Consider the following 20,222-nt stretch of genomic DNA (forward strand, 5'->3'; position numbering starts at 1 on the left):
GGGAGGGGGTGGGGCGGGGGCAGGAGGGAGGGCACAAGGAAATTTGGGGGGATGATGGATATGCTCATGATCTTGGTGGTGGTGATAATTCCGTTGACGTAAATGTATGCCGAACCTTATCAAATTGTGTACTTTTAAATATGTGCGGTTTATCGGGTGTCAATTATACCTCAGTAAAGCTGTGAAAAGAAAGATAATCCATTCAAATTTCCTGGCTTACAGCAAGAGTCTACTTTCTCTAATTGCCTCTTGGCTCCATGCACTGAAATTGGAAGCAGGAGAAACTTCCACCCTGGTCTGGACTCAATTCTGCTCTCAGGGTTGCCCAGGCCCCTCCCACAAGCCATTTGTTAGGGGAAAGGGGTCAGCAATGCGTCTATCTGTGCCCTCCAAGAACGGCTGGCTTCTTCAGCCCACAATGCTTCTTTGCTTACTCTAGGCTCCCTTGGTGTCCTGGCTTTAATGATTATTTCTTCTTTTGTGTGTGTGTGTGTGTGTGTGTATATATACATATTTGTTGAAGTATAGTCAGTGTACAATGTTGTGTCAATTTCTGGTGCACAGCACAATGCTTCAGTCATACATGAACATACATGTATTTGTTTTCATTTTCTTTTCACCATAAGTTACTACAAGATATTGAATATAGTTCCCTGTGCTATACAGTATGAACTTGTTTATTTTATATATAATAGTTAGTAATGATTGTTTCTTTATTATTTATGTTGTTGTGAATTTTCTTATGGCCACCAACACAAGTCAAATCACCTAACTCAAATTAACTCTACTAATATTTTTTTTCAAAAGTGAGCCTATGTAAGATACATGGCAAAGATGTGTGAGAAACCTATGTCCTGTGTCCAGAAAGACCTCATCGCCTAGAAGGGTTGAACACCAGTCACTTATTGAGAGGTAGAATGAGACTGGCATATCAGGGGACCCTACAGATAAACTGACATGAGAGTCTAGGGAGATGGGGACTCCTCCTGACACCCCAGATCCCCTTTTTCTTCCACTGCCAGGGAGGCTGGAGATCCATTCGGTGGAAGAAGAGCAAACATTTTCTTGCTGACTGCCTTAACTTGCCGTCTGAGCCTGGGGCCATGGAACCTTCTGAGCTATCGGATGCCTTGCTTGGGGAGGGCGGGCATTTCCTCTCTTTGCCTGTGCTGCTATCTGCCACCTCCAGAGATGTGCTTGCTGAGTTTGTAGATCTGATTTATGGAGGGCTTCTGAAGACAACTTTCAGCTGTGTATTTGTATGCAGCTCTGTCTTGGGCTACTTGACAGGCATTCAGATTGAGAGGTAGAAGCATATGCATCTCAGAAGCAAGCAGACACTGCGCACCCAACTGTAATTTACAAGGAAAAGAGAAGTTTAAAAAAAAGGACAGACCTCATATCCAGCATCGGGAGGTTTTTGTGCCATGACTGTCCCTTTTCTGAGGTGCCTGAGTGCTCTCTGTTCCTTGAGCAGTTGTACCAGAGGCTACAGGCAAGTATGAAAGAAGCAGCCACAAAAGGAGTGAGTTACAGGTGTACAGACGCCACCAACCTCAGCTCAGCTGTTGCCATGGAAGGAATTCCATTGCTAGGGGACGAGGCGGAACAGACCTTCAAAGAAGTTACCAAATCTATAGCCGAGCACTGAATGCAGGGCGGCGAAGGGTGACGATGAAGGTCCCACTTAGAGTGAGATTCAGCTCTACCGCTTCTTCATCTTGAAAATGTTGTTTGCTTACTCACAGCCTCATTCTATCAGCTAGAAAACAGAGGTATTACTAGTAATGCCTGTCTTCTCAGGATTGTTTTAAGGATTAAATGGAATGATACGTACAGTGACAAAGTGGGGGGTACACACATATATCAAAAGATGCTTTTTAAGTGGTTTTAAATATGGGAGGCATGGTATTTGGTTGAAAAAAGGACTCTTTAGCTGCCAAAGTTTTTTTTTTTTTTTTTGGATCCAATCCAAGCGTGATGGTCAAGTCAGGTGGTAAATGATCAAAGCAATGGCTGTACCTACAATGAACAGGGCCATCTTTTCAGATTTAAACCATGGCCTAGTGACAGCACATCATTGGAGGCTGCCTCTCCTCCCTCCTTCGTCTTAGTGAAAATGAAATGTTTGCTGGCTCGGAAAAAAGGGCTTGATCTCAGACAAAATAAAAAAATCACAAAACTTCCAGGTACATGAAATGACTTGTGCTCACGAGCTCTGTAGGAAAACTGAGCTCTCTGGATACCGTGGTCGCAGTAGTCAGGAGCTGGTGGGGCCCGTCAAGTAAATGTCACTGGAACATCGTGCTCTTCTTGTCGGGGAGGGGTGGGTAGAACATTGTTCTTCAGTGCCAAAGAAAATGTCTCTTTCCAGGACCCTGATGGTCCTATTGGTAGATCATGCACCTTTGTGCACACATAAGCAACAGTTACTAAATTATTCTCTTTCCACTCAAAGAATCATGACAAGATCCAGTTTCCTAAAATCTCTACCTGGGTGAAAAAGATGAAATCTCTGTGGGATCATGTTAAGCTGACCACTTCTCCAACTTCCCATGGTGTTTATGACCAGTCACCTTGGTCCCTCTGACCGTGGCTTCCCTTCACTGCATGGAGAACCCTCCAGCCTCATCCACCATCACTTGTCCTCTCACTTGTCTATTGAATGTGATGTGATCATTGTCACCACTGCTGGTAGTGCTCTTATCAGGGACTACCTGGATGGCTGCCCGCTTTGGACATACTTTTGTCCTTTGTCATTGAAAATCCGGAGGCAAGGACCATGGGAATGGTTAGGTAGGGAAGGAGGGATGCAGACCTCTCTGTGTGGTGGTGCTTATGTTTATCTTCATTTTCAGTTTGTTTTAATTAATGAATAGACTGTCAAGCGTCTAGCTTAACACCTGGCCCGTGCTGACATGGCACACATGCTAGCTATCATCATTATTATAACATAAAAAAGAACCATGCCGTGTGCTTCCCGATTCACATACGCAATTTCCTGGACTATTATGTTTCGTGTTCTAGTGTTTCCAAAGTGCCTCCATTTTTTCCTTATGGCGTAGAGAAATGTTCCACTGGATATTGGGGTAACATAGATGGGGCCACGTGGGCTGTGAGGGGACCCTCCATCGACTCTTCCATCCTTTCTAGATGCAGTACTCCTGAAAGGATCCTCGGGAACACGCCCAACATAGTTCCTGACACACAGGAAGTGACTAATATACGTTAACAGATTAACTTTCTAAGTTTTCCTCTGCATGAAGGAATTGTACTTGGATACCTGAGCCTAGGTTCTGCTCTGAGCCCAGCGGAGCCCTTCCCATGGCCACACCAGGGCTTCTTATCTTTAGGCTCACATTCCTGGAGGAAGTGAGCTTCGTTGCCCTCAAATCAGCAAAGCACTGTGCCTTTCTCCTCTAATTCCTTATCTTGTCCGATCTAGGTGGTTATTGTTTCTCTGCCTCAGCTGGCTTTCTCTCTGCTTGACAAGCACTTTGTGCTAATACTCTTTTGTTTTACAGATAATGATCACAACAACAACAATCTTTCTTCACAGTGCTTTGTCGTTTTCAGATCGCTTCCTCTGCCATGCTCTTATTCTTCCCACAGACAACTGGGTCAGTGAGCAGGAATGTGCCACCGTCATTCCCATTTTACAGGCCAGAGTACGGTGCTCAGAGATGCTCCTGTTTTTCTAGGGTCACACAGCTAGGAAGTGGCAGAACCAGAACTAGAATTCCCGGCCTTACACCTTCAGGCCCTTAGTGTTTTCACAGTCGCATGTGATTTCCTGTGGTTGAGTGACAGGCATGGAAGCACAGAGCTGGAAATGAACAAACCCCAAGATGGTGGACAGACAGCAGGGACTACTGTGGCCATATTGTAAGAAACAAGTGAGGAGACATGGCTGAAAGCCAGCATTGTCAGGTTTAAAATGGATGAAGTCAGGGATCCAGAAATGAGAATTTCAATGACCAAGAAGTGTAGGAAACATCCAGTAGGAACCCCATTCGTTGAATGAACAAAGGCATGAATGGCATCAAAGAGAAATGCATTTTTCAGCTCTTCCCTGAAGACATGCACGGATGCTTATGATCAGTTCACTCACTTTAGGTGGGGATGTGATCTCCTACAGCAGTTGTACTCAAAGAACAATTTTGACCCCCCAGGGGACATTAGACAATGTCTGGAGACATTTTATGTCCTTACAGCTGGGGAGGGAGTGCCACTGGCATTGGGTGGGTAAATATAGGTGACACTGCTAAACATCTTACAATGCACAGGACAGCCCCCACAACAAAGAATCACCCAGCCCCAAATGTCAGTAGTGCCAAGGTTGAGAAACTCTGCCCTGGAGGAATAAACATTTCTATACTTGCCCTATTTTCAAGATAGAGACGATCTTGGCATTAACCTTTATTATGAGTCTGTAAGTATGACTGCTGGGGAATGGAGTTCTTAAGGGAAGGAGAAGGGCTTCAAGAACTGTATTTGATTTTAAAACCAAACACTGGCTCAGCCCAATATTTGTTTCCTCTCTACAAAATTAACTATACCCTCCTGTGTAGATAGTAAGAAAAAAGGGGGGAAATAAGAGTCAAGTGATGCTCTGTAGGGATATTCTCCCAAGAGTTGGCAAAGTAAGATCTGAAATATTGATAATTAATCTCTACAGATCTTGAGAACGCAGAGCTCTGCTGAGAGTTGGAAAGGTCAAGAAAGAATTGATTGAAAAAAAAAAAACAGAAAAAAAACAAAACTGTATGAAAGGAAGAGAGGTCCATGGAATGTCAGGGCTGGAAGACATCTTCAAGATTGTCATACTGTTCCTTTTCCACTTGGGGAGACGAGTCCCCCAGAGCTGGCACTGATAATGGTACCCTGGGACCCAAACTCAAGATTGAGAGTTACTGAGGTGCAACAGTGCCCCTAGGGATTCCTCAGGGTCATCACAGTGAGCACAGGGCTAGCTCTGACGGAGGTATTTCTTGGTTTTACCTGGGCATTGCTCACTGTGACAGGGAGAGAGCTGAGAGATGCTGTCCTGTGAAATATGGGTTCTTTTGCACACTGGTGGCGGGATGACACTGGTACTCCTGCTGGAAACTTAGACATCATTTTGCCTTTTCTGAAATTTCTTTGCATAGGCTGTTTCTCATCTTCAGTTCTTGGTCCACGCAGTCCTTTTTTCATTCCCTTTGCCAACTGTCCTTTGGCTAGAGGCCCATCCCCCCTTCTGTAAATATTTCCCAGCTCGTCCTCTCTCCATATGCATGTGCGTGCATGCACACCCATGCACACATGCCCACACCCACACGCGCTCACACACACACACACACACACTCCGCATAGACTAAATCTTCCCATGCTGCATATTACCTCTGTGCTTTGGACCCACTCTGCAGGAGAATAACCTGTATCATGTTGGATTTTGTGAAAACCAATAAGCAATGCCCCTTTGATTTCCCCTATTGAATCCAGAATCAATTGAGAAATGACACAGTTGTCAAACAGATGGAAATAAAAATATAAACTTCACGGGTAGATTTTACTAGAGAACATGGCTTAGATCTGCAGCCAAGTGTGGCTCCCAGATAATTCCTTCCAGAGTGAAACTCACCCATGCAGCCCCAGGCAGAATCAGAAGTGTGCTGGAGGGTAGTGAGTGAGACGATGGAAAGAAAGAGGCCCCACACTTTTTCATCCTGTAGTTTGGTAATTTTTTCCCTTTCTTGGGGGCTAAATATTTCAGAGTTGACATCAAAATATACAGTCTGCCTCCTCTGTTAGATTGTGGACAACTTGGGGGCAGGAAGACCATATGGTCTATCTTTGTTTTCTCAACTCCGGGCTTAGCGTCTGGTACATAGCAGGTCTGTTAAATGAATGATGTTTGACATACTTCATGTCTCTCTCTTCTGCCTCATTTCATTCCTTTCAAACAAAAATTGATACTGCTTATGCTCCCTTCTGCCAGCCAGGTTCCACCCACCACCCCACGTTGTCATTTGTACAAAGCCCCTGTGGAGTAGAATCACTCTCTCTCCCACAAAGGAGGGAAACGAAGCTCAGGGCTCTTCAGTAACCGGTTTAGTGAGCAAGTCAGCCAGCAAGCTGGTGGCGAGGCCAGGTTCAGTGCCCGGGCCTCCTCAGCCCTCATGTGCCCTGTGGCTTCTCCTCGCTAGTTCAGAGTGCACCCATTTCCATCCTCTCCCAAGTTCTTAGCCAGTCCTGACTAAGTAGACTTAATGTTTAATCAGGTGAATCTGCAGGTTTAAGACTTAACTGAATTCATTGGCCCAGTTACCATTAGACTCTCACCTGCCAATATTCAAGGGGAGATCTCTACTTAGAGGGACCACTGAGCTTTGTGTGGTCCCCCAGCAAAAGCCCATCTTCCCATCAGCCAGGGTACCTCTTTCAAAGTTTTCACCCATCCAAGGCTCACCTTCAGGACAGAAGGCCTGGCCTGAATCCAGTCCTGCTATGCACATGTGTCTTAAGGACATACTCCCAAGTGACCACGGCCTGCCTGTCTTCACCTGGAACCTTGACTAGGGTGCTCTGCCTACCTGGTCAGGATCTCAGCGCCCTCTCCTGGCAGACCCAGAAGCACACCATGATCTTAGACTTTCCTAGGTGTCACCTCAGAGCTAGCTTTTGGTATACACTGTCCCCAAATCAATGTCTGGCTGTCCTCCTGGACACGGCTCAGGTGAGACCCCAGCTCACTCCCCTCTCCTTCTTTCATCATATCCTTGTACCAGAGGTAAAGCATTATGTCTTAAAACTAGGACTCACCATTTGTGAGCCAGGTGGGGATGAGTCGATTTATTAATTAGCCTCACTTTTAAAAAATGAAGACTTTGGGATGTAAGGAGGCTCAGAGACCAGCCCAAGGTCACACAGAACTGCTGATCTGTGAAGGAAGTCAGGGCTGAGAAATGGTGATCATTGTACCCCTGAGCACTCAATTCTCTCTTCACTCTGCAGCCCGACTCTCCCCACCGGCCTCTATGAGCCCCGTCTTGCCTCTTCAATCAGGAGGACATAAAATGAGAGGAAAGACAGAACAGAGGAAAGACAAAAATCTTTCACAATTCAGCATAGCACTAATCCGACGTGACAAGGCCAAGTCCACCTTTTCCCACAGTGCCAATTACTTAAAGGGCATCGATGCCATGGCACCATTAAAGTAATAGCAAAGACGGATCGTAGGACATTGTGGATCAATGTGCTAAGTGTTGTTCAACTTGTTCAATGAAATAGAGCTTTGGATGATTAACCTTACCAATGTCAATGCGTTGTCGCTATCAAATTCAGCTAAATGAATGTCCACGGCCCTCATTAAAGAGTGCACTTTGAGGCAACTAAAGTATTAATACCTTATTGGTAGATAATAAAAAGAGAAACTCTCCAGGGCAGGGCAACGAGTCTGGACAGAAGCTAAGATTATTTGATATTCTTAGAGAGGAGAACGGGGACAGAAATGCAGAGATGTGGGCTGGATCAGAAGGAAGCAGAAAGGATGCACAGGGCTTTATGGTCTAGAGCACACAGAGACTGATGGTGGGCCAGAGAGTAAAACTACAACTTACCATTTTGTTTCGTTTTGGGGAAATCTGCCTAGTTTGGAAGGAGTTAACTCATCATTTTGACCTGAATCCAGCTCAGAATTTCAAAGAAATGAGAGGGTGCCTACAAAGAAAGCAGGGAACAGGTACAGATGGAGAACCTAAGAAACATCATCTTCCTCCTCTTGCTACCCTGCCCCACTGTCCTGGAGTGGTGAGAGACATTGGAGGAACGCTCCTTGGCATGGGGGCAAGGACAATGGACAGGAATTCAAGAGACCTGAGTTCTACTTCCGGTTCCACTGCTGTTGGCCAGGATGCTGCTGGCAGTTTCAATCTCTGGGTCTCAGTTTCCTTATTCGTGGAACAAGGAGCTTGGAGGACTACAAACAGATTTTTTTTCCCCCAGAGTGTTAGGCATCTGTAGGGTGCCTTAGGGGACACTGAGGGAGAACAAGGGTGGGAGTAGCAGCAATCTGATCACCTCCCCTCATCCACCCAGAGCCGCTTGACTTGCATACATTGTATATTAGGCGTCTGCATATTTCATTGGAAAAACGGACCCCATTGCCAAACAAGATGAAACAAACAAGCAAACAAACAAATTTGAAACAAAAACCCTGGACCGTGTAATCCCCAATATTTAATAATTTTTAACACCAACATGTCCTAGTTGAAAAGCGGTAAATGCAGTCCATTATTTAGTCTTTGTAGCACCCAAATGCCATTCAGACTGATTTTTTTTTCCCCTTAACAAGTGCTCTGATTATGCTGGCACCGGGTAGAAGTAACTTCATTGTGTCTTTACCATCAGTACATGCGTTAATGCCTCACGGACTGATGACAAGCTTCCAGAGTAGGGTGAGGGCACTTGAAAGGGAGCCAAGCCCAGTGGGTGGGAAGGGGAGGGCTTCTCTAAGGGGAGGGGATAATGGCAGACAAGAAGGCAGAGATGCTGAGGTAGAGACGGTAGACAGGACATTGGGCAACCAGCGTGGTGGCAATGCACATTTTACAGCCAAATAGGATTTTGATTGTCCAGTGATTTCTGAGAACTGTTTGCCCAGCTGCTCCAAGTTCTGCATTACTGGCTGAAGCTGGGAGATTTTTTTTGTCTCCATAATGTGGATTAAGTGTCTCATCTATCATAAGCTTCTGCTGGGGTGACTGATTTTTACTCTTACTCGTTCTCCACTGTCTGCAAATGCTTCCCAGAACCCAAAGAAACTCTTTTCTGTATCTAAAAGTTTACATGTTCTATATTTCCTGAGCCCTGATCTGTAAAGGGTCTTCCAGTTACGCCAATATTCTCAATAGCTAATCTGGAGTCCTCTCAGTTAGCTGTCCCCACTTGGGGACTTCCAAGTCAATCTCCACAGGAAATGCTTGCACTGAAATCATACAAATAAATATCATGGATTTAAGATGGAACTCTAGTTTTTTTTCATGTGTTTTCTTAGAAAGTGAATGAGTGTCTCTTGAGTTAGGAATGACTATTTTAAAGGACAATTTGTTACCTGTGTACTCATTGGAGACAGAAGTCATTGTCTTTATTTATTGTATCTATTATTATTACTGTTTATTTCTATCAGTGTTTCCCAAGCTTGTCTGATGGTATGAATTCCTTGGGTGGCTTGGGAAAAATACACGTTCTTAAACCCCTTCCTTAGAGTTTAAATCAAGAGATATAGAATAGTTGTCCAGGAATCTGTAATAAACAAAAAAAAAAGACTTTGAAGATTTTGATGATCACAGAAGTTTGGGAAACACTGAGCTATAGAACCAGGTGCCCAGCCCAGTGCCTGGCACCAATTGTCCTTAATAAATGTTTGCAAACAATAACGGTCATCCAGGATGCAGGACTCAGGGCCCAGGTCTAGCCCATTGAGGGAGGGAGGGACACACAAGAAAATCCCACATAGTCGGCTGTGTTTCCTGAGACCCCAGCCATGGATTAGGGATTGAGGATATTTCACAGACTCTCACCACCCCCTGCCCCCTCTACATCCCCAGACTTGCCCGCATCTGCCCCAGACATGGAGCCCGGATCTGCAACAAGCAGACAGCCAGTTAATTCAACAGGCAGAAATGTATACCCTGCTCCTGTCCCCCAGGTAGTCTTCTTTGGGGGAACGAGCTGTGGATCCCAAGGAGGCATCCAGACTGCTCCCCATTCTAGGCTGTGATTGGCATCTCTGTTCCCCCACTGTCTCCTGCTCCCTTTCTTCTTTTCTAGACAAATGGAGTCATTTCCTGTCCTCCCTTGGCCCACAGCAGGCATCACCCTGATGAGCATGGCTGCTTCACGAAGGAGCAAGGCTGCCGGATGCTGTACTGTGATTGTCCCCCAGGAACACCTTTGGTGGTGACTCCCCTTCACCCTCCTATGTGTCTGCCTGTCCCAGATTGCTGACAAATTATTTGGCCTGAGCGCTTCTGCACATATGCCCCCTTGACCTTGTCATGGCTTCCTGAATCTGCAAGATTTTGCATAATTTGGTGATATCTTTTTGGGCTCTCTGCATGAGGCTAGAGGGTGGGGGTGCAACAGGGAATGATATGCAACCTCCTCATCTTAGAATCTCAGGAGAAATAAAAGACCAGAAAACCCACAACTGGCTGAATGATGTGAAAAATGCTAGATTAAGACTAAGCACAAGTTGTTATGGGAGCTCACAGAAGGGGCCTTAACTTGACTCTCAGTGTATCAGGGAAGGTCTCCTGGAGGAGGTGCTCCTTGATCTGCATCTTGAGGAGTCAGTCAGTCAAAGAAAGATGAATGGGCATTCTAGGAAGAGGAGGCAGCATGCATAGAAGCAAATATTTTGGTAACTAGATTCCCTTTAGTACTTGAATATCCTGGTCTTGGATTCTGTTGCATTTGGGGAAAAGAGTTCTGGAAACAGGAATCAAGATTTTCATTATTTGTACATTTTATTGGAGGGGAGGGTATAGCTCAAGTGGTAGAGCACATGCTTAGCATACACAAGGCCCTGGGTTCAATCCCCAGTATCTCCATTAAATAAATAAATAAATATATATATATATATATATATATAAACCTAATTACCTCCACCCCCTTCCCAGCCAAAAAAAAAAAAAAAAAACCAAACTAATGCATTTTATTGTAATTCGTCTTCTCTTTTTTATTAGTTGTACTGATCCTGGAAAAGAATCACTTCTTTTCTCGGTGTCTCGAGGTTATCTTCTGCAGGGGGTTTGGAGAAAATGACCTTTAAAGTCCCTTCCAGTTGTTCTACTCTGAATCTTCCTGTAGTGTCTACTTTGTTACTTAGCAGAAAGAACTGTCCTATTCTGCGCGTCATATTTGTGTATTTGTGGGTGCTCATAGGCGCTCATGTACGTATGGGTTCGTAAGACCCAACGACGTATATCTGCGTTTGTTGTGGAATTAAATTAAGTCAGGGAGAAGGCAGGCCTATTATTTTATTGGGATGTAAGGCAGTAGGTAACATGTGCACGCGCACACGCGTCCTCGTGGGAGCAGCCCCCCCAAGAAGGGTAGGGGGAGTGGAGTGTGGGTGAAGGAGAGCAGAACACGGGGCTGTCACAGCCTGTGGCTTAAAAATGGCTTGAGCTGCAATTAAAAAAGGCAGAGGCCAAAGGTTACTCCCTGGCATTTCACTCCGGGTGGATAATTTTAGAGGGTGATGTGTCTCAGCTTGTTGAGATATTCCGAGAGACTTGCCACAGCTTAAGCCTGGCCTGCCTGAAATAAAAATCAAAAAGACCGACACATTCAAAGACACCAGAGAGAAACTGGTGCATCGGCAGACGTTAAATGGAGGAAAACTTCGGCTTGATTGACGCTGCTCTTGGATCCTTATTTCTTGATTAATACTAGAGATTGGATAATTTTAAAATTATTAATTATTTCCAGACAGCATCCATGATATCAGCTAGTCTTAGGCAGTCCTGTCACTGGGAAGGTTAAATGCTCTCTGTACTTGATAATTACCTAATCACCATTACTCTTTTACATTAATTCTGCGCCAGAACTCATTATGACTGGGTTGGGTTATTAAAGCTTGCACGGAAAGAAATAAAGCACCCTGTTGTTTGCACTGATTTAGCAGTGAATAAAATACCCTGCTACCCCAAGCTTATCCAGAACAAGCTGGAATAGATACCCCTGCCAGTCTGTTAGATTTGCTCCCAGATTCACCTCTGTGTGTCCACTAGCATGAAGCGCAGAAGGAAATGCAAATAAGCCTCTACCTGGGGAAATCGGAGGCCAGGAGGGAAGTCACCTGCAGGAGAGGAAGGTGGAAGCAATTAGAGAGAGGACCGCGCCTCTCCGGACTGTCAGAGGCACTTCTGGAGGAGCTGCTGTTTCCCCCTCACACTCTCTTCGTGGTTGTCGGTTAGCTTTGTCCTTCTGGCAAAACTGTTTGCTGAATCAGTGTCAGCGCAGCTGAGTGAGGCCAGGAACCCCTCACCCGGCCTTGGCCGCGACAGGAATTCACGGGCACTGCGGACGGGTGCAAGTAAAACGCAGTCACCAAGGCAAGCGTGGCTCTTACAAGATCTGCACTTGGCTGAGATTACGATGAACGATAGTCCCCAGCGTGAGTAAAGAAGTAGGGAACCAGGGAGCTATGTAAATTGGTGTAAGCTTTCTGGAGGGCAGTTTGGCAAAATGTATAAACAACTTTAACAAGGTGCATATCTTTTGACTGCATATTTCCACCTTTGCAAATGTGTAAAGATACGTGTCTACAATATCAAAATATTAGTAATAAATACACATGATTGATTAGGTTAAATGTGCTTTATACATTATGATACTTTGCATTTAAAAAATCAAGCTGTATACTATTTATTTATTAGAAAATGATCCTGGTCTATCTTCAAATTTTTAAAAAAGGAGGCTGCAAAAGAGAAAAATGTAGCACTTATTTACTTAGAAATGCAGATGTAAAGATGCACTGCGACAGTGTGGAAAGACAAAAGCCATGATGCTAAGTAATTATGGATGGGGGACACGGGGTGATTTTTCTTTCTTTGAGCTTTTTTTTTTTTTGTAAAGAGGTTTCTAAGTTTTCTGCCATCAGTACACATGACCTTATCAATTAGAAAATACACAACAAACTTTTCATTAGTCTTTTCCAATTTTAAGCTCACCATGTCCTTTAAATGCCTAAACGATCTCATAGCATATCTGTTATATAATCTAACTTATTCAGAAAATATCTTCTGAACAACAGCAGTGTTAGGGTTCTGAAGACTGTGAGCATGTGCCCATTTTAGAAGCTGGTCAAAAATGATTCAAGGGCTTTTAGTCACAGAAAAAAAAATGTAACCATAAATGATCAGCGTTCGTTTCTCTTCTGTTTGGGGAAAGTGTCCAGGGGGAGAGGATGTGGCAGTCTTTAGGGAACTGGGTTCTACTCCTCATTCTGGCTCTGAGTGGGCTTCAGTTTCCTCATCTGTAAATTGAACAATCGGGACCACGTGATTTTTCCAGATTTCCCAAGATCTAAAATTTTAGTATGCCACAGTTTGAATCTACTCTGAGAACTGTGGCTCAGAGGGTTGAAATTCAGCTTCTCTTTATATTAATAAGAGGACACAACTTACTTAACTACTTACCTACAAAACCGAAACAGACTCACAGACATAGAGAATAAACTTATAGTTACCAGGGGTTAAAGAGGGTGAGAAGGGATAAATTGAGAATTCGAAAATTGCACCTCTTGGGTAGTGATGGAAATGTTAGCTATCTTGATTGTGGTGGTGGTTTCATGGATGTGCACATCTATCAAAATTCATCACATTGTACATCTGAAATATGTGTAGTTTACCTGTACAGAAAGCATACCACAATAAATGTTAAAAAAGAAAAGATATTTCCGGGGCAGGGGGAAATGGGGGTGGTGGGATAAGTTGGGAGTTTGGAATTTGCAGATACTAACTACTGTATATAAAGTAGACAAACAGGGACTATAGCACAGGGAACTATATTCAATATCTTGTACTAGCCTATAATGAAAAAGAACATGAAAAGGAATATATGTATGTGTATAACTCAAGTCACTACACTGTATACCAGAAATGAACACAACATTGTAAACGGACTAAACGTCTATAAAAAATAAGATATGTGGCAAAATTGAATTCTTCCAAGAAAGACATAGTTACAGTGTACTTTTTGAACTCAGACATGATTTCCTTTTGCCCAAAGAAGAATCAAAATCTTGAATTACTTTGATCCCCTGAACTCTCCCCATATTCTCTCCCCTTGTTTTGGTTCCAATATAGAGATTGTATTTAGTTAGCAAACAAATTTGGAATATTTTTAGTTCTACTGAATAGTAAACCTATATAGTCTTTGAATTGAATCATGAGAACAGGCACTATAAGCTGCCTACTCAAATCCACATCTGACTGTTTGAGGAGGCTGTGCTAGAAGTGTTGCATTGCACTATAGAGAGACAAACTTTAGGGCAAATGCCAATACCCTGGAAAAGTTGAAAAATAAATGAATCTGAAACCTTAAGTCTCTGAGCAGCTGTATTAGCCAATTCTGTAAGTATCTGCTTACAGGCTTCTTTTCTAAGAAAAAAAAAAATTATGGTGATATAGTTCCTATACAGTAAACTACACACATTTCAAATGTACAATTTGATGAATTTTGATAGATGTACACACCCGTGAAACCACTGCCACCGTCAAGATAGCTAGCACTTCCATCAGTCCCCAAGAGGTGCAATTTTCGAATTCCCAATTCATCCTTTCCTACCTCCTTTACCCCTTGGTAACCATAAGTTTGTTCTCTATGTCTGTGAGTCTGTTTCTGTTTTCTAAGTAAGTTCATTTGTGTCCTTTTTTTTTTTTTAGATTGCCCATATGAGTGATATCACATGGCATTTTTCTTTCTCTTTCTGGCTTCACTTGGTATGACGATCTCCAGGTCCATCCATGTTGCTGCACATGGCATTATTTTATTCTTTTTTATGGCTGTCTTCTTTATCTAGTTATTGGACTTCTTAATACATAGGATAACAAACACCTATTTTTAGTTTTCTGTTACTTGAAGTCCAAAGCATCTTAATCATCTTCTGCCTTTCTAATTAATTCTCTCTTACACATGGAAGATAGCCAGTGATGGCCAACATATTTTAAACTGTTGCACAACAGAATGCTAAAAAAGTACCAGGAGGCAATACATACTGTACAGCAGCCGTATGTAAACATTGGGGTACTGGTGCACAGTAGGCAAATAAAAATCCAGATACAGATCCATGTATATATGAGAACTGAGTGCAAAGGGGATGGACCTGATAGTATAATGATTAGAAGTACTCTTTGGAATTATATTGCCTGGTCTTAAATCCTGGCCCCAGTCAATTATTACCTGTGCAAAGACTGGAGAGTTACTTCCATTTCCTAAGTTTCAGCCACCTCAGCTATAAAACATGAAGAACAGTATCTATGACATAGTGTTGCTGTGAGGGCTAAGTAAGATAGTACAGGTAAGGATCTCAGCGCATCCTAGAAAATTCTTAGTTTGCATGCTGCTTGGTACGTGAAAAAACGTATACCGGCATCACTTAGACACCATTTCAAAATCCTCTTCATCTACCTCTTATTCTAGATCCACGCTGCCCTATAGGTAGCCACTAGCTATATATGGGTATGTATACTTACATTTAAATGAATTAAAATTTACCCAAAATGAATAGTTCAGTTTCTCAGTTTCACTGGCCACGTTTTAAGAGTCAACAGCCATATGGGGCTGTGGAGTACCATGCTGGACAGTTCAGATAGGGACCGTCTCCATCACTGCAGAGTGCTATTAGACAGCACTGTTCAAGAGCTTTCTGCAAAAGCCAGTTGCGTGCAATGCAAGCTTTGACCAGCTTCATGAAGGTGCGGTCAGACAGCAGCTGTCTCTGGTCCCTACCACTTAACCCATTTACTGCTGTGTGCATCACGTGGAATGTAAGTGAGGTTGTGTTCTGTACTCAGACTCGCCCAACCTGGAATTGTAGGGAGTCGATGTTCATGGGGCTGCCCTTGACCAATGACGAAGGGGAGTCCAGGGATACATTCTTCTCCCCTGCGTGCTCAGTGTATTTAGTAGTATCCCAGACTATTTCCTGAAGTTTCTCAGAAGATCCAGGGACTTAGGCAATAGTTGTCCATAAGGGTGGCTGACTATTCATGTATTGACTTTCCTTCCTGCCAAGTCTCAGTCTCCACTTAAGAATTCCTGTTTCCTGGGATCAAACTTTTGTCCTGAGTTCTATGTTCAGGGAACCAACCAAGGCAAAAGCAGAAAGTATCCAACAAAATGTTAGCTAATATCTTCATTGCTAACTAGTAAAGGACAGGATAATTGATAAGTGGTATTTAAAGTAGCTGACCACTGTAAAATAAGATAAATTTACATCAAAAACATATATATTCTATTGTGTAAAATTTTAAATGCAAAGAAAACCTACTGAAATTACAAAGTAATATAAGAAAAAAATATCAGATACTTTTTATAACCTTGGACTATGGAAAGCCCTCTAAACAGAGATTCAGAATAAATAAGAAAAAAGAAGTGAGTTATTTAAATTTTTACAATTTTTATACGACAGGGCAACACATACCACAAACAATGCTAAGCAAAAACCCAAGAAAAGAATTTAAGGATATCATAGAAATTAGACTAATTTCCTCATTATGAAGATACTGTCTAAAAACTTACAAATAAATAAGAAAAAAAAAAACATAGATGCAACCCAGCACTCTAACTGGCACATTATGAGTGTTCTATAAATAATCACTGAATGAATAAACTCCATGAAATAAACTCAGTGAAACTCCATGAATAAAATCCATGAAATAGTGGGCAAAATATAAAAAACTGAATAAAAAATCAAGTGGATTATAAGCATTTTATGATAAGATTCATTAGAGATCAGAAAATACCTATGAAAATAAAATACAAAGTTATTTTTAACCCATCAGATTGGCAGAAATATAAAGGATTAATGATATCCTTTAATAAATATGTGTTAATGAAAATGTAGGGGAGTGGGTGCCACTATATAATATTGAGTGTAAAAATGGATATAATTTTATGCAGAAAAAATTTTATAATAACCATCTAAATTTAAGATAGTTTGATCCAGAAATTCTACTTCTAGGATCCCACTTTAAAAAAATGCAGAAATAAGAATATGTGGGTTATAAGAGTTTTTATTAAAGTACTATTTAGCATGTTAGAAAATTAAAGATGACTTCTCTCATTTGGAAAACGGTAAATTATAGCACAATAAGACTCTGGGATAATAAGCCGTCATTAAGGAACTGATAGAGATTCAAAAAGGCGCCCATTGTTATGGGTTGAATTGTGCCCCCCCAAAAGATATGTTGCAGTCCTAACCCCCAGTACCACAGAATGTGGTTTAATTTGGAAATAGTGTCTTTACAGAGGCAATCACGTTAAAATGAGGTCATTAGGGTGGGCCCTAATCCAGTATGACTGGTATCCTTTTAGAAAGGAGAAACTTAGACACAGAGACAGACACAGAAGGAAGAGGGATGTGAAGACACAGGGAGAAGACACTTATGTAACTAGAGTGAGGTGTGCACACAGGCCAAGGAACACGAAGGATTGTTGGCAAACCCCAGACGCTGGAAGAAGCAAGAGGGGCTTCTGCTCTAGAGCCAGCAGGGGAAGCAAGACCCTGCCGGCGTCTTGATGTTGGGTTCCCAGCCTCCAGAATGGGGAGTGCATACATTTCTGTTGTTTGAGCCACCCAGCTTTTATTTATTTTCATTTTTTCCTAAATAAAATCGTGTTTATTTCTTTATTTGCTTATTTTCTTCCAGTCTTGCTGAGGTATAACTGACATGCGGCACTGTGTCCATTTCGGGTGTATCAGCCACCCAGTTTTGACAACAACCCCAGGAAACAAACACACCCATGATCTATTATGGACCAGAAAATATGGAGTTGCAAACTGACAAGCATGATGTAAATTTACTTTATTAAAAAAAAGCTGCTGCATTTATTCTCCTATGCTTATGAGTACTTAAGAAGCTTCTGGAAGTATATTCACAAGGCTGCCCCGAGAAGAGGACTTGCTGGGTTTTAAGCCAACATGGGAATGATTTTCTTCTTCCCTCACAATTTCTCAACTTTATTTTCTCTCCCAATGAACATGTATTACTAGTAACTATATTCCCTCTTGCCAAGTTCAAGTCCCTTGCGCAACCTGGGGCCTTTTTCCTGGAGGCGGGGAAATGGAGCAGGAGCTGGAGGAGGAGAGGAGACTTGACACAGGGGATGAAGCATGGCGGCCCCGAGGCCTGCCCACTGGGGTCTCGGAAACTTTTCGGAGGAAGTGCTAGTTCCTAGTCAATAAAATGTGCCATTGGCAGAACTCTTAATGCCTTGGAGACTCAGAGAAATCAAATCTCACCAGGAGGGCAGGAAGCATCCTCTTCTTTTCCACTGGAAGTGGGAGCCCCCTTCTTTGGGAGCTTCTGGCTGGCAGGTTCCGTCCTCCCTGCCTCTTTGCAGCAAGCTGTGAGGATGCAGCTTCGGAGTCAGTCTGAGCACAGGTTATCAAGTGTGTTTCCAGGCTTATTTCTGAATGTCTGGTAATGACAGCAGGGCTCGCTGCTATGGATGGTGGCCACAAATCACATGAGGTCCTACCTCATTCCACCTATGTCTTTCCCTCAGCTCTGAGCCTCTGGGGGGACAGGGAGCGTGGAGCTGATCGGAGTGGGAGGAGAAAGGCAGGGATATAGATGCGGGAGTTTCAGGGAAGGGGACCACAAGCAGTGGGACCAGAGAAGCAAACCTGTAAAATCAAGAAGGCTTTCCCTGGACCTCTAGGTAACTCTGTTCTGGCCCACTTCTCCTCTGCCTGCCCCCCAGTTCCCTCACCTCTCACTTCACAGCACTTCGTACTTTCTTATTTTCTTTCCTCTTCCTTTCAAACCAGAACAGGGTTTGATCTCACCAAGACAGCGAGATAATCGCCGATAATCGCTAGCTAAGTAACCTTTGCCTTCTGCAGCTGCAAAAACTGGAATTCAGCTTTAGATGCTGAAGGGATAAATCCCTTAGGTGGCGAAGGGGATTTGAGGAACTTTAAGAGTCTCCCTCGTAGTATCTGACCCAATATACCAAGCCCACGCTTGATGAGAATGAAGGAAAAAAAAAAAAAACAGGTGTTACATATATAAATATTCATGTACTGCAGTCCTTTCCACCAGCCACTGAGGTAAATTATATTCGATTCCCCATTTTGCATGCAGGGAGACTGAGTCAAAATTGTTAAGTAACTTGTCAAGATGTGACAGAGTTGGGGTTTGAGCCCACGTTGTCTGGCTATGGGCTTCGGTGCTTATCAACCTCTTACACGTGTGTCCGTTCACCGGAAACCACAGGTGAACAAGTGATTTTAGGAGAGACAAGTTATAGGATGCGAATCAGAGAGACACTTGGAATAGACAGAATCAAGCAACTCCCTGGCAGGAGGACCCCGTGGCCAAGGTCTCATTAGACTTTTGAATATGCCATTGTAACGCAGCAGAGACACAACTTGCCTGAGGGTCTGTACACACACACCACCCCCTGCCGCCTCCTCACCCCCCAAAACACACCCTTGTTCTCAAGTTCGCACTTTATAGGCTGGACGGGACAAGTCTGTGACCTTCATCCCTGCTTCCAGTACCTATTGCCCTTGAGGATTTCAGCCCATGGCCTCCAGTTATCATAACGTTCCAGTATATTTAATGCCTCCTAAAAGCTGGTAGATGGGAAACCACATCCACCGTGTAGTTTTGCAAGTTAAATATTTTTACAATTTCCAACCCAGTGGCAAAGGAGATCAAACAGCACAGCTGCAAAGGAAAGCTGAACAAGGCGATTTGACTCCAAAAGCCGTTTGCTGGTATTAAAACATTCCATTGTCCTCTGTCCTCTCCCCACCTTGCTCTCTTCTGGAATAAGAGACTTTGACTCTCCAGGCAGCCCGAATGGGGTTTATGGATGAGACTGATATTTAAGATTTGGCAAAGCATGACCTTCGGCTTCCCAATAAGCAGCAAGGACAAACGGCAGTGCTGGGGACTTGAGACTTTAATTCCCACCAATTGCTTTGCTCTAGTCCATTATGCATGAGAAATGCAACTGGCTCAGCCCCGGTGATCCAGGGGGTGCCTCTGAGTCACAGACCCACGGAATGTTGGAGCTGGAGAGGGCCTTAGGGGTCTTCTACCGAGTGCAACCTCCTCGTTTCCAGATGAAGAACCTTTCTTCTGGTGTGTGTGCCTCGTAGCTTCAGCTGCCCTGCTCTGGCTCATTCTTCGCAGGTAGACACAGAGCAGCCAACGTGGCTAATATGCAGGCAACCTGACAGCAGGGGAGTTGACAGGCAAGGGCAGAAGCTGCAGACCTGGGTTTCAGTGATGCTGAATGTGGACCCATGGCTTGCCACTGGGTACGTGAAGGGGAGAATGACACCCAAGCGCCACATCCTGGAGAAAGGGCAGGAAAGGAGGATCTTTTTGTTTGTCCTGCACCCCCCCCTTTTGTGTTTGCTAGAGGAATCCTGAAGTTCTCCACATTCCTCCCAACCCAGTGAGGCAGCTGCTGTCTCTCCAGCTCTC

The sequence above is a fragment of the Camelus ferus genome, chromosome 23, assembly GCF_009834535.1.
Source record: "Camelus ferus isolate YT-003-E chromosome 23, BCGSAC_Cfer_1.0, whole genome shotgun sequence".
Lineage (NCBI taxonomy): Eukaryota > Metazoa > Chordata > Mammalia > Artiodactyla > Camelidae > Camelus > Camelus ferus.